This window comes from Oryza sativa, chromosome 8, assembly GCF_034140825.1.
Source record: "Oryza sativa Japonica Group chromosome 8, ASM3414082v1".
NCBI classification, from domain to species: domain Eukaryota; kingdom Viridiplantae; phylum Streptophyta; class Magnoliopsida; order Poales; family Poaceae; genus Oryza; species Oryza sativa.
The window spans coordinates 23,810,063-23,822,282 of record NC_089042.1 but is presented as its reverse complement, the minus strand read 5'-3'; the positions used below and the strand labels follow the sequence as shown (position 1 = coordinate 23,822,282).

Genomic DNA, 12,220 nt, shown 5'->3' with positions numbered 1-12,220 from the left:
TTTGGATGCTATATTTGCTTACATATTTATCATATGTCTCTGTTAATCTAGTCTTAGCATATCAATTTAGCTCTATCGACTGCTTCTCGTTTTAGGGTTTCTGCCGGTATGGGCTAAATCGTGTTGCTAGATTAGATTAGCTTAGACATCTACCACCCTGAAAATCAGTCATCGGCTTGATTGTCTAGATATTATGGTTCTTTTCATACTTAGTGCTGCATCAGTTAAGTTTGATCTATTAAGTCGTGCTTAGAGCCATAATCTCTAGCCTGCTTTTTGACTGCCAATAAGGGTTTCATCGGGGTTTCAGCCGATGAGTTATCTGGACGTTGCATCAGCTCATAAGGATTGCATATACATATAAGTTGGATTTAGCCGATGACAACAAAGGTTTCATTGTTTAATCTGATCCTGTGGATTTCATGACATCGGACCTCCAGCCGATGTGTGCTTTAACCTTCGGATCGATGCTTATTTATCATATCATTATTTGCCGATTGGTTTATACTGGATTATATTGTTATTTTATTACCACTACACCATGACACTAGATTACCAACAGACATCTGTCGGTAAAGATAAACAATTATTGATAGGCTATTTGTTGGCAAAGGCTTTTGGCAAATTATATGTTGGGAATACTATGTAATAAGACATATTATATGTCAGCAATTCTAAATTTTTTTGGGGTCAAAATAACTGTCAGCAATTTTAAGACTAGAAACCAATTATATGTCAGGAAAACTTAATGATAATCCATCTGTCAGCAATACTTCGTCCGTCAGATCTTGATTCAACGGCTAGGATAGAGCGCGGTGAAAGCTCAGGCAGGAAATAAAAAAAACCGCCGATATTCTGTGCGCCAAAAAAAAAACACGCCAAAAAAAACCCTAGCTAGGTCGCCGCCTCCTCTCCCCGCTTCCACCGCGCGCCGCCACCTCTCCCCCTTCCACCGCGCGCCGCCTCCTCCCCCCGCTTCCACCGCGCGCCGCCACCTCTCCCCCTTCCACGCTCCTCCCCATCCACTGGGCGCCGCCACCTCCTCCTTGGCCAAATCCGCCGCGCGCCGCCACCTCGCTCCCCATCCACCGCGCCCCGCTTCCCCCTGTGCCTCGGCGAAATCCTCCCACCTTCTCCACACCTTCATCCAAGTCGGCGGCGGCGGCGAGTTCAAAGTTCGAAGCTGCAAGGTACGTGGTAGAAACGAAATCATATTTTCCCGCAAGATCATCATGATGATTTTCTATGTGTGCCATGCAGCGCGGTGGTTCCCTGAGCCAGAGAAGGTGTGTTTCGATTTGGGAAGAAGAAGGCCTTGCTGTCCAGTGAGCAGGTACCTCAATTAACTCTCGATCTGATTAGCTGTGTTTCTGAATTCGATGTGATTGCAACATGTACAGCATTTCCTCCCTCTCCTATTAGCTGCGATGGCAATAAGTTAATCCCATGCATTTTTTCCCCTTGGATTGATGTGGTGTAGCTAGCTAGATGTTTTTTTTTTGGATATTAGCTTCTTTGGCTAATCTACTCAGTGTACTGGAAAACATCTCCGCAGACATAGCCTGGAAATATGACAAACTAAGTTACATAATAAAATTAAAATAATGCAACATACCAAGTTGTTTCACACTTCAGAGTTATGCACTTTGTTTTTTTCACTGCCACACTGTGAGTATTCTGAAATAAATCCAAAATTAGTATGTTTAACCTTTAAAAAATTTAGATCAACAAGATTTTTATCAGATTAGTACCTATATATTCTCCCATTATTCTATAATCTGAGTACATAAAAATCATACTATTTATACTTGGTAAGCTGCAATGTAGTGTATATTGTCTCTAGCTCAGTTGCTTCTGGAAAAAATACACTGCAAGATTACTCAAGAGAAAGGGACCAATATCATGTCTTAATTTGTGTATTTAGAAACTGGACTTGTATATAGGCTAGAAAAAAAATCACAGTTGCTCAACTACGTTTATGCTACTGTTTGCTGATTCTGTCAACTAATATATCAACTAATATATCAAAAGATTACTGTGGACTCAAGTTGGACGTTAGCTAATCATCATGGATAAGGCGTGGATGGATGAGCCTAGGCACACACAAATCTATATACAAGGAGTGGACAATTTCCTTGATTTTGCATTTAGCAAGTCTGCAATAGGAGATAAAATATTATACCCATGTAGAAAATGTGTGAACTCATCATGGAAACAACTAGTGATCACTCAACAGTTTACCTTGTGAGTGATAGGACCAATATACAAAATGCTGAATCAGTACTACAAACTTTTTTTTCATGAGTGTTTTATAAATTGCATGGCAATTTGAGTGTGGAACCATGAAAACATTCATAGACATGATCACTTAACTGAACACTTCTTGGTGACAAGTGAAATGCCATTGTATCTGCAATAATTAGTTCATTTGAGTCCTCTCCATGAGGGTTATACTTAACATTGTATCTGCAAGGTATTGTGGTCTATTGGACCTTGGTACTCCCGTCACTGACTGTCCTGTTTGTAGGTGTGTCTACATTTTTGCATAGCATTGGATGTTAGCATTATTGGGGCATCTGAATCTGAATACAGTAATGTTTTGTCATTATTGGGGCATCTGAATCTGTACAGTTCATTGATTATAGCATTGGATGTTAGCTTACATATATTGATGATAGTAGTTCTGAAGTCTATCAATATAGTATTCCCTTATTCTGAAGTCGACCACCTGTTTTTTTTCCAATTCACCTTTCCCTATTTCAGCTGCAAACATATATATGTTGTTTCGTTGTGGTTACCACAAGTGAGGCTGACACTGAATCTTGGCTATCATGTTTCACATGGTGTTTTGTTGGGCTATCATGTGCTGCTTCTATGAAAAAAATAGTCCATGGAACTGTTAGATGAAAAAAATTGGGCTTTCACATATGGTGGCAGTATCTTCTATACTGTTTACATTTTTTATTTCAGCAAAGAGAATGTGATATTGTGGACTGAAGCATAGCTTTCCTTATTTTGCAGGCAACCATAAAAAGGGCTAGCAGAGGTGCTGTAAAAGAAAACCAAGAACCTACAAGAACCATAAAAGAGATGATTTGTATTGTTTTTGGAACCTCGATACACCTACAAGAACCTTAGTTGCATCTAAGTTATGTAATTATTGCTATGTACTTGAAGAACTCCATTATATCTAAGTTGGACATTTATGTAATAGCTATTTGAGCTGATGGACAACTGCTATTTGTATCAGAATACTGCTATTGTGATACTGGTACTTGAAGGCTACTTGATGGATGAACAATAGTTATGAATAGTTTAATATTGTGTTATGCATGTGTGTAACTTACTAAAAATGATAATCTGTGTTGCAAAATTTGGAGTGGTATTCATCCATGTATGTTGCAAATTTAATTTGAGGTATGGTTCATAAAATGGATGCTAATAGGTAATTAGTATATTTTTTTGTGTGGATTACCGACTGATTGCTTGTAAGTTATTGTGCTAGCCATCTATACATTAATTGTCGGCAAATCTATAACACAATGATATGCTATCTGTTGGGAATCTTCTTAAGTGTCGGTAAATGCCCATCTGTTGGTAAAACTATCTGTCGGTAAATATGTAGCAACACTATCAGTCTATCTGTCAGCACATATTTATCTGTCGGGAAAGACTTTTGCCGGCAGCACTTGGCCTGACAGACCCTATCTGTCGGGAAAAGTTTTGCTGACAAATAATTTGACAGCATATAGGTCCTGTCCTGACAGATATGTAGTAAGCAAACTAGGGGCATGGTGTAGTGTACATCATCATCAGCCGATTGACTTTATATCATTATCCACATTGGACATATAACCGATTGCTTAAACCCTATCACTATCGGCTGGTATCGGTATCGGCTATTATCGGCTATCGGCTGGAACTACTCCATCGGCTTGTCAGCCGATCGGCTGTTTAGATATACTATTTGCATATCTTGTGAGTTGTAGGATCAAACTGACTGGCACGCCCGCATCTCATCAATATTTGGACCTGCACAGGAGCTAAGCAGATCTCCCAGGTCAGTGTGTTCGATTTTTTCATCAACAAGCGGGCTATAGATTTGTAGCCAGCTGCAATATGGGCTTCAAGACATTATGTGTGTATGAGAGGTGGAACCAGGTATTAATGGTGTAGTATACTTTTATAGTTAACTATTATATGAATGGACTATTATATTAGTTATAGATAATTTGGAGCTAGAATTCGGCTATACTATTAAACTTGCTCAAACAACGGAGGAGTAGATCGTGAGTAGTGGAAGAAGAGTGTACTCGGTACTACCGCATCAAGACTAGAGCTATAGGAACGTCGTCATGGTGTGGACTCTGGAGGAGTAGAGCTGGAGAACTGTTGGGCATTTGTCGCCTATAACCTCGGCTGGCACCAAGTCCCAACATGCAGCTAACCTCTGATCCATCTTTTCAGCTGCTTGGACGCGTCCCTCCTGTAGGCTGTAGCTAGCTGCTGCTGCTATCCTACTCCAACCTGCTACCGCTGCTGCTGGCAGCTGCTGGCGGTGGTGGCGTTGGTGCATGCTGCATGCATCCATTGCATCCATGCGCCTTTTTTTTTTTTCATCCCCTTTCTTTGGACGCACACGCCGCGCGCATCCCCCGCCAAAGGCTACAAAGCGGCGGAAACGCGAAGAGCCGTGTGGCCGCGCATGCATGCGGTATCATGCGCCTCAGCAGCAGCAGCAGAGGCGCGGCCGGATCTTTTGCCGGAGCTAGCACACGGCGCGGTGGCGCCGTACGTACATATGCCCAGCCGATCAGGCGGCGGCGCGCGTCATGCATGCGCGCATCCGAGGTCACCATGTGTCTGCTTGCGTCGCGCGCGTGCGCCGCCTGCTGGTGATCTGGGTGGTGTGGCGTGGCGTGTGCGCGCGCGGGTGTGTAGTGGTGGATGGAGATCGTGTGGTCCATCTGATCGATCTGGCCATGCACGCACCGAACCATGGAGAGAAAGGATCGTCACATCGTCATCGATCGTTTTTTTTTTTTGAGACATACTGTAGGTGGAGGATACAGTATGATATGCTCACAGACGACACAGTACTGTCCTTTTGAGTTTTGATGGTGGTCGTTGACTTGTTGCCGATACTACTATAGCTTGAGCCTTGAGGGGGTAGCCAACTATTGCGTACTGCAAAATGAAAATGCGCCACGCATCCTAGCTACTATACTACACTACTGTAACCCAATCTTGTTCATGTCTTTTATGGCTTCTTTGAAACACGAGAATTTACCCCTAAAAAAAGAAACACGAGAATTTTACTACATAAATTGTACTACTTGAATTAGTAGTAATTCATTTTATCCTGCACCCTTTGACTTAGAGATAAGGTAACTTTTGTCAGAATGAAACTGAACTGATTGTTATCCAAATTAACCCTTGAAAATTGTTTTTTTAAGACGGAGGTAGTAAGAATGTTTAAGCAAGATACATTGCCCTTGATATAACTTGCGATGTGTACTCACTTGTTGGTGGGAGAAATTGGATCCCTGGGTTCACAAAATTGATCTACCTTGGAAAACGCTCCCAAGTGGTTTTTCGGTTTTCATGAAATCATTGACCAACAGTGAAATTTGTCCAAATCTTGCATAAACTTAAAATCAGCTTGAATTTTGTTGAACTTCGTAAGTTAACTAATGAGTGGTCTATGATCTCGAGTAGCTTGAAAATAAAGTGTTTTATACTCCGTACATGTTTTGTAAACCCTAGCGAATACTCACCATCCACGCTGAAACTTGGAATCCATATCTTTTAAACCTTGAATGTCTATGTCTTCACTCTTTTATTAATTAGATTATTTTGAATGTCACTCTTCGAGAGTGCTAGACTCTAATAATTGGCTGCAGCTCTTTTGAGCAAAGGCCGGGATTCTTTCATTCTATTATCTAAAAAAAATAATTAGATTATCCTTTGAACTTCACTTTTTTTAGGCAAAAGAATATAATAACTTATTCGTGTGGGATGAATTTATGGACCAGATGATGGCAATTCCTACTTCTACACAGATTATTGCATGGATAGAATGTGAGATATTGACCAGCTTGCAATTTTGCAAGTATGAACAGAGACCAGACAGGCAGACACAATCCCTTTTTTTTCCAAGGCAGATCAGATAAAATACCTGTTTAGCTTCAACGCACATAGTAAAAGTGAGGGCCTGCTAGCTCGTAACTGTTTCCACTCTATAGCTCTCACACACTGTGTGCTAGCTATATTGTAGTAGTAACAATGATAAGACAAATCAGACATTACCCGATAGTTTGTACAGTTTGGCTATGGGGTCCCATGCGACTCGCACACAATTCGATCGGATTCGGATTCAGCAGCAGCTCCCGCGCCAAAAATGAGAGGCGCGAGAGCTTTTCTCCCTTTCCTGGACCCAAACACGCGCCGGTGAATGTCCGGCCGGTGGGCCACCGTCACTTGTGGAGTGGTCACTAGTTCTATCGACAGGAGAAAATGAGTACTCGTTCATTCCCTAAGTATTTGACATCGTTGATTTTTTTAACATATTTAATCATTTATCTTATTTAAAAAATTTAAATAATTATTAATTTTTTTATTATTTGATTTATTGTTAAATATATTTTTATGTACACATATTGTTTTACATATTTCATAAAAAATTTTGAATAAGGCGAACGGTCAAATATGTTTAAAAAAGTCAACGGCGTCAAATATTTAGAAACGGAGGGAGCAGTAAGAATTTAGGATATCTGTTTCGTATTCGGCTAACACCAATGTACTATGGGATTTGTGTTCTTGTGGTAATAGCGAGTAATCACAGGATTTTCCCTTTTTTTAAAAAAAAAGTATTTTCCTTCATTTTTTTATAAAATAAATAATCCAATGGTGAAATTTTTTACAAAAAATATACTGAATCATCAAAGTAAAAAAAACCCCATCTTATCCAACTTCATTGTCAAAGTTGTTATCACTCACTAAAACCGCGACATGACGTACCCAATGTCGCCAAATGGAAGGAAGGGAGACATATTGGAGTTACCCATTACGAGGACGTCACGTGTACACTTTTGGAAAAAAAAGCTTTATTTTTGCAAAATGGAAAATGAAAAGATTGTCTTCAAATCAAATTCTACATTGTCGTGATAGGTGGTGCCATGAAGTGATCGTGTTAGCGTTGACATATTCTAAATAGGATAACTTACTAGATGACCCAAAGAGGTTAGACACGAACCTATCCAAGTACTACATAGGCAAATATATTAAATTTTAAAATAAAGGTAGTATTAAGCGATATACATATGTCAATATGATCGGTAGTATATAATACACTCTTTACGAAAGATAGTACTCCCAAATCTATTTTAGATCCTACAAAAGTACTTAACCATGGTGGCTTATGGGCCCTCTCCCAAGCCCATCCCACTATGTGGTGCTCATCTTTTATTTCTGTGGCTGATGAACTTCTTAGGTATATCAGATCTCTTTCTGACCATGCATGTTTTATGATCATGTCACATGATTTGCTAGTCATTTGAGATCACATGATTCTATACAAGCCAAGCATACAAGTATATTTATATTTATTGTTGTCAGATGTAAGCATTTAAATTCCGTGTGTACTAATTAAGTGCTAATGGTCTTTTGTTTATTTTAAGTGTTGTGGAAAGACATCTACCATTTACTTTTTATGAGTATTTTGGAAATTAAGTTTAGAACTTATGAAGAATTTCTATCATAGTTCATTAATTGCATAAATAAGGCAAATACTTTTTGAGTGGACAATTTTTTCATAATATTTTTTGTTGCAGATTATTTACCAGATCGCTGAAACAAATTATTTGTTCCACGTGTAAAGAAATACATTTTCTTGGAAAACTTTCTTCTACTTATATTTCTTAGACTACGTGTTTTAAGTTATTTGTTAAGTTCTATTAAAATATGTAATTTATCCTTATAGTTAAGTAGATAATACACAGCAACAACCTACACAACAATTCAAAGTGAGGTAAGAATCACATAGAAGAAATCCATGTGGATAAATCTATGTGCAGGATGTGACTAGTCCTGACTGCGGGTGCAAGCCGGCCGGCAGCAGGGATACAGGAAGGTGAAAAGGAGAGTAGTAGGGCAATATATTTGATTGGTTTCAGTTCTTGGATTTAATGGCTAGATCACTCAAATAGCTTAGTTGCATCCTCCACCTCAAATACTTTATGATCGTACGTAAATATGAAACAACCTACATTTTAGAAATGAAATGAAAGGGTCAAAAACATTGATATGCTTTCGCTTGTGCGGCTAACTCCCAAGGAGAAAATAAGACGCTCCTCTAATTCGTCCACTCACTCTCATACTCTACTGCTCCTCCCGGTTGCGAGTAAGCTTGCTAGCATCCAACAACGCTGACTGTGTCCATTGCCACCACCAGGGAGTTCCCTAGGTGCATCCCCACCCCAACGCCCTCCCTCCCCTCCGTGCACCTATTTTGGACACCTCATTATCATCGTCTCCCTATTAGATCTGGCCACGCTAAGCTTTGAGACGTCAAATTTGGGGATATCGATCGGTCATGGGAAGGTGCGCATGAGGATAAGTGAGGGGTTGCCCATGTGAAGCATCGTGGAGGTGGTGACCTTTGCGGTGGTAGCAATTTTGGGACAATTCAACCTCAAAGGCAAAACGACACATTCGGATAGGCAAGCTGATCATCAGGATTGCTTTCTCATGTCCATAAGTGGAGATGACGTACAAGAAGGACGAAGCCGATAACAACTACACTAGAGCCAACGAGACGTTGCAGCCAACTAATGGGATGTCCTCCACATTCCGATTTATGAGGCGTCAAGAGAAAGGGACATATTTAGAATGCTTTTACAATTTATTTGATGTTCCAGCAGTTGGAATATGAAGTTTCAGGGATGGGAATGCAACGTTTAATATGTCTGACATCTTTAATTTGTGATTTTATTAATTATTTTCATCTTACAGATGTTGGCAATTTAATGTTTGTTTTATTTTGGATTTAACAATGTTTCATCTTTTCAAATTATTATGGATGTTGCAGTCTAATTACCTAGATTATTTATACGTGTGTTTCTAATTAATATAGTTCCATCGGACACTAGTTCTCGTCTTTTTTTTTTCTCAAATGTTGTAGTAATGACTATTCCCCCGTTTAATTTATATTATTAGACTTATGACTTTTTTTAGTTAATATTTTTATATTTGATCAAATTTATAGAAAAACATAGCAATAGTTTTAACACCAAACGAACATAATATTAAAATATGTTCAATATTAGATTTAATGAAACTAATTTGGTGTTATAAGAGTTGTTACATTTTTATGAACTTGATCAAACTTATAGAAGTTTGATTTAGCAAAAAGTCAAAGTAAATTATAATAATATGAAATGGAGTGAATAGATCTTTTGTTTCGCATGACGAAGTTTATGAAAGTAGAAAATAATTGCACTAAGAGTAGATAAAATGAGAAATAATTACATTGGAATTTGATAAAGTGATGGTATTATAGTCATTTTGCTTTTGTACGTATTGATATATGTAAGGTAGGTGAAAAATAAAATTATTTTAGGATAAAGTGAGTAACATATAACTCCGAGTTTGCCTGACAGCCAAATGAAACTGTTTGACCGGCCGGCGACGTTTTGTCTAGGTTGGGTGCTCATCAATCTATTCCTAAAAGGCTAAAACAATTCACACATATAAGAATTTGGCGATCCGTTATTACTACGACATCACATTTTTAACACGGTTTAATTCATCATGCGAATAAAAAGAAAACGTACTAGCTAGTACGTGTGGGAGCTGCTAGCTAGCTAGTGGTCGATCCGATCCCTACTGTACACACTTCACTCAATTAAGATTTGCAGCTTCGGTACGTGAAGTACGCAATATATATGTACCAGACTTTCAATTCGTACGTAGTACTATACGGTACTATACTGCCATGCATCCTGTATGTATGTACCTCGTCTAGTTAGTCAAACTGTACCGGGTGACCTTGCCATTTTCATGTGAGGCCATTACAAATGAACAGTGATCGCCAATTCGCCATAACACGTACAGCTCTGATCGATCTCAGATCATCAAAATATGTACTGATAATTAAAGTGTTCAGCCTAGATTCCTTTTGTAAGTACGTAGCAAACGGTGATGTACGTGTACCTAAGAGCACGTACAATAGCAGGCTATAAGCCAGCTGTAAACATATTTTAAGAAGATAAATGAGGAGAGAGAATGGCAGCGGGCTAAATATTTGTAGCCAGCTGTAGCACGGACTACGAGACGCAGTGTGTGTATGACAGGTGGAACCAAGTATTAATAGTGTAGTATGTAACTATTGTATGAATGAGCTATTAGATTGACTATAGATGAATTGGAGCTAGTAGTTGGCTATACTATTAAACTTGCTCTAAGTAGAGTACGTAATTGTACCGCTTATCGATCTGAACAACAATTAAGATCTGTATAGTTAGGATCATTATTCAGATTTACAGTATCTCTCTCGTACGAGTATACGTTGGCTAGCTGGATTAGTTACGAGATTGATCGAGGGTTTTGGATGTTTGGATGGCAATTCTTAATTAGCTACGAGGCTGTCCCGTTTATGCCAGGCAGATATATATAGGACGGCACGGTGTTTGAGCAAGAAAAACAGAAGGTGATCGAGTGAGTTTACAAGTACATAATTAAAAACACTCAAATGTTCACGGAATCTAAGTATATGTAGTTAACCTCAGGGTGTACAAAAGAAGATTGTAATCCCGGCCCAAAACACAGCACATCAGCCGTCCTGGGTCGATGTTCAACCGCGGCCATTGATGGTGCAATACTGCAATGCATTAGCAGTTGAATGACAACGCATTGCTTCTCTAGCTTCGCATTTTGTTGGATGGTGCTGTTGCCCAGTTGATGAGAAATCCAAACTTTTGTAAATTAATTTTTGTGCCCCTAAAAAATCATTTAGTGTAAGCATAAGGGATTCAAATGGAGTATTCTTTAGAACCTTAATAAACTCCTATTTTAACAAATGACTCCATATGAAGTATTTTAAGATAAATAAAGGGATGTCATAAAACATAAGTGATACATGTGTCACCTCCGGCTCGGGCGACTCGGGCGGCAGAAACGCTAGCCGCCGCTGCCACCCGCCTTCCCCTCCTCCTCTGCCTTGCCGCCTCCTAAGAGAGTCACCGGCTTTGCCGGCGGCTTGCTAGGATAGCAGCGGCGGGGCTCGAGATGGCGACCACCCTAGATACAACGCGGTCGGATCCGAAGGTGGGGGACGATCGGAGTGGTGCCGGTGTCGGGGTTGGCGCGCAGACGGAGGCGGCGCCAGACGGATCCTACGCATGGACGGCGGTGATAGGCGGAGGTGGAGGCGGGGGCGGAGGAGACGACAAGTGGTGGGGTAGACCAAAGACGGTGGTGGTGGGGAGGTCATGGCTGCGGTGAGCGTTGCCGAATCCACGCCAGGCGCCACCAGATCCAGAACCAAACAGAGGCGGAGGCGACAAGCGGAGGGATATAGACCGAGCGTGAAGCACGAGACGACAGGTCGGAGGCCGTGGCCACGATGGGCACCAAAGGATCCGCATTGGGCGCCGCCGGATCTAGAGCCAGATCCAACTCACCTCCTCGGTGCAGGTATCTTTGATGTGGGAGGCTAGAGTTTTCTTTGGCGGCGCAGGGAGGCTGGCGCGGCGTGTGTGGCACCAGGAGGGTTAGTTCGGGCGATGGCAAGGAGGCCGGCCCGCTCGATGGAGCGGGAGGCTGACATCACCGACGACAGGGGGGCCGGGGAGGCTGACTTGTGGGGTTGTGCAGGTACATCGGTGACCACATGCCGATAGAGGATGGTCGATGATGCAGCATTGGAGCATTAAAGGGGCAGGCAGCAGGTGTAAATCCTAGCTTGGCCTTGCCGGGCAAGCAACGATGTCATTTTCCCTCTTAGGAGCGTTGTCGAGCCGCCCCTCTCTCTCAGGTAGGCAGCCTGGTGAAAACCTTGTCTTGATTCTCCTCGAGGCCTCGAAGAACAACGATATGGGTGTTCATCGTCGCCTTTTCTCCCAGGAGACACTACCAAAACCTCTCTCCGACAGGTTGTGCGTGCTCTTTCTTGATTGATGTCCTCTTTCGGAGGCGCCCTAGTCAATGCAAGTTGGCCATG

General features: G+C 41.0%; 1 long non-coding RNA gene across 1 annotated transcript; it reads left to right on the top strand.

Moving 5' to 3' along the window:
* Positions 1-985: 985 nt before the first annotated feature.
* LOC107281868 (uncharacterized) lies at positions 986-3,329 on the top strand. Its single transcript, XR_001548085.3, has 3 exons — positions 986-1,190; positions 1,261-1,333; positions 3,022-3,329. It is a non-coding gene; the product is annotated as an uncharacterized lncRNA (long non-coding RNA).
* The last annotated feature ends 8,891 nt before the right edge of the window (positions 3,330-12,220 follow it).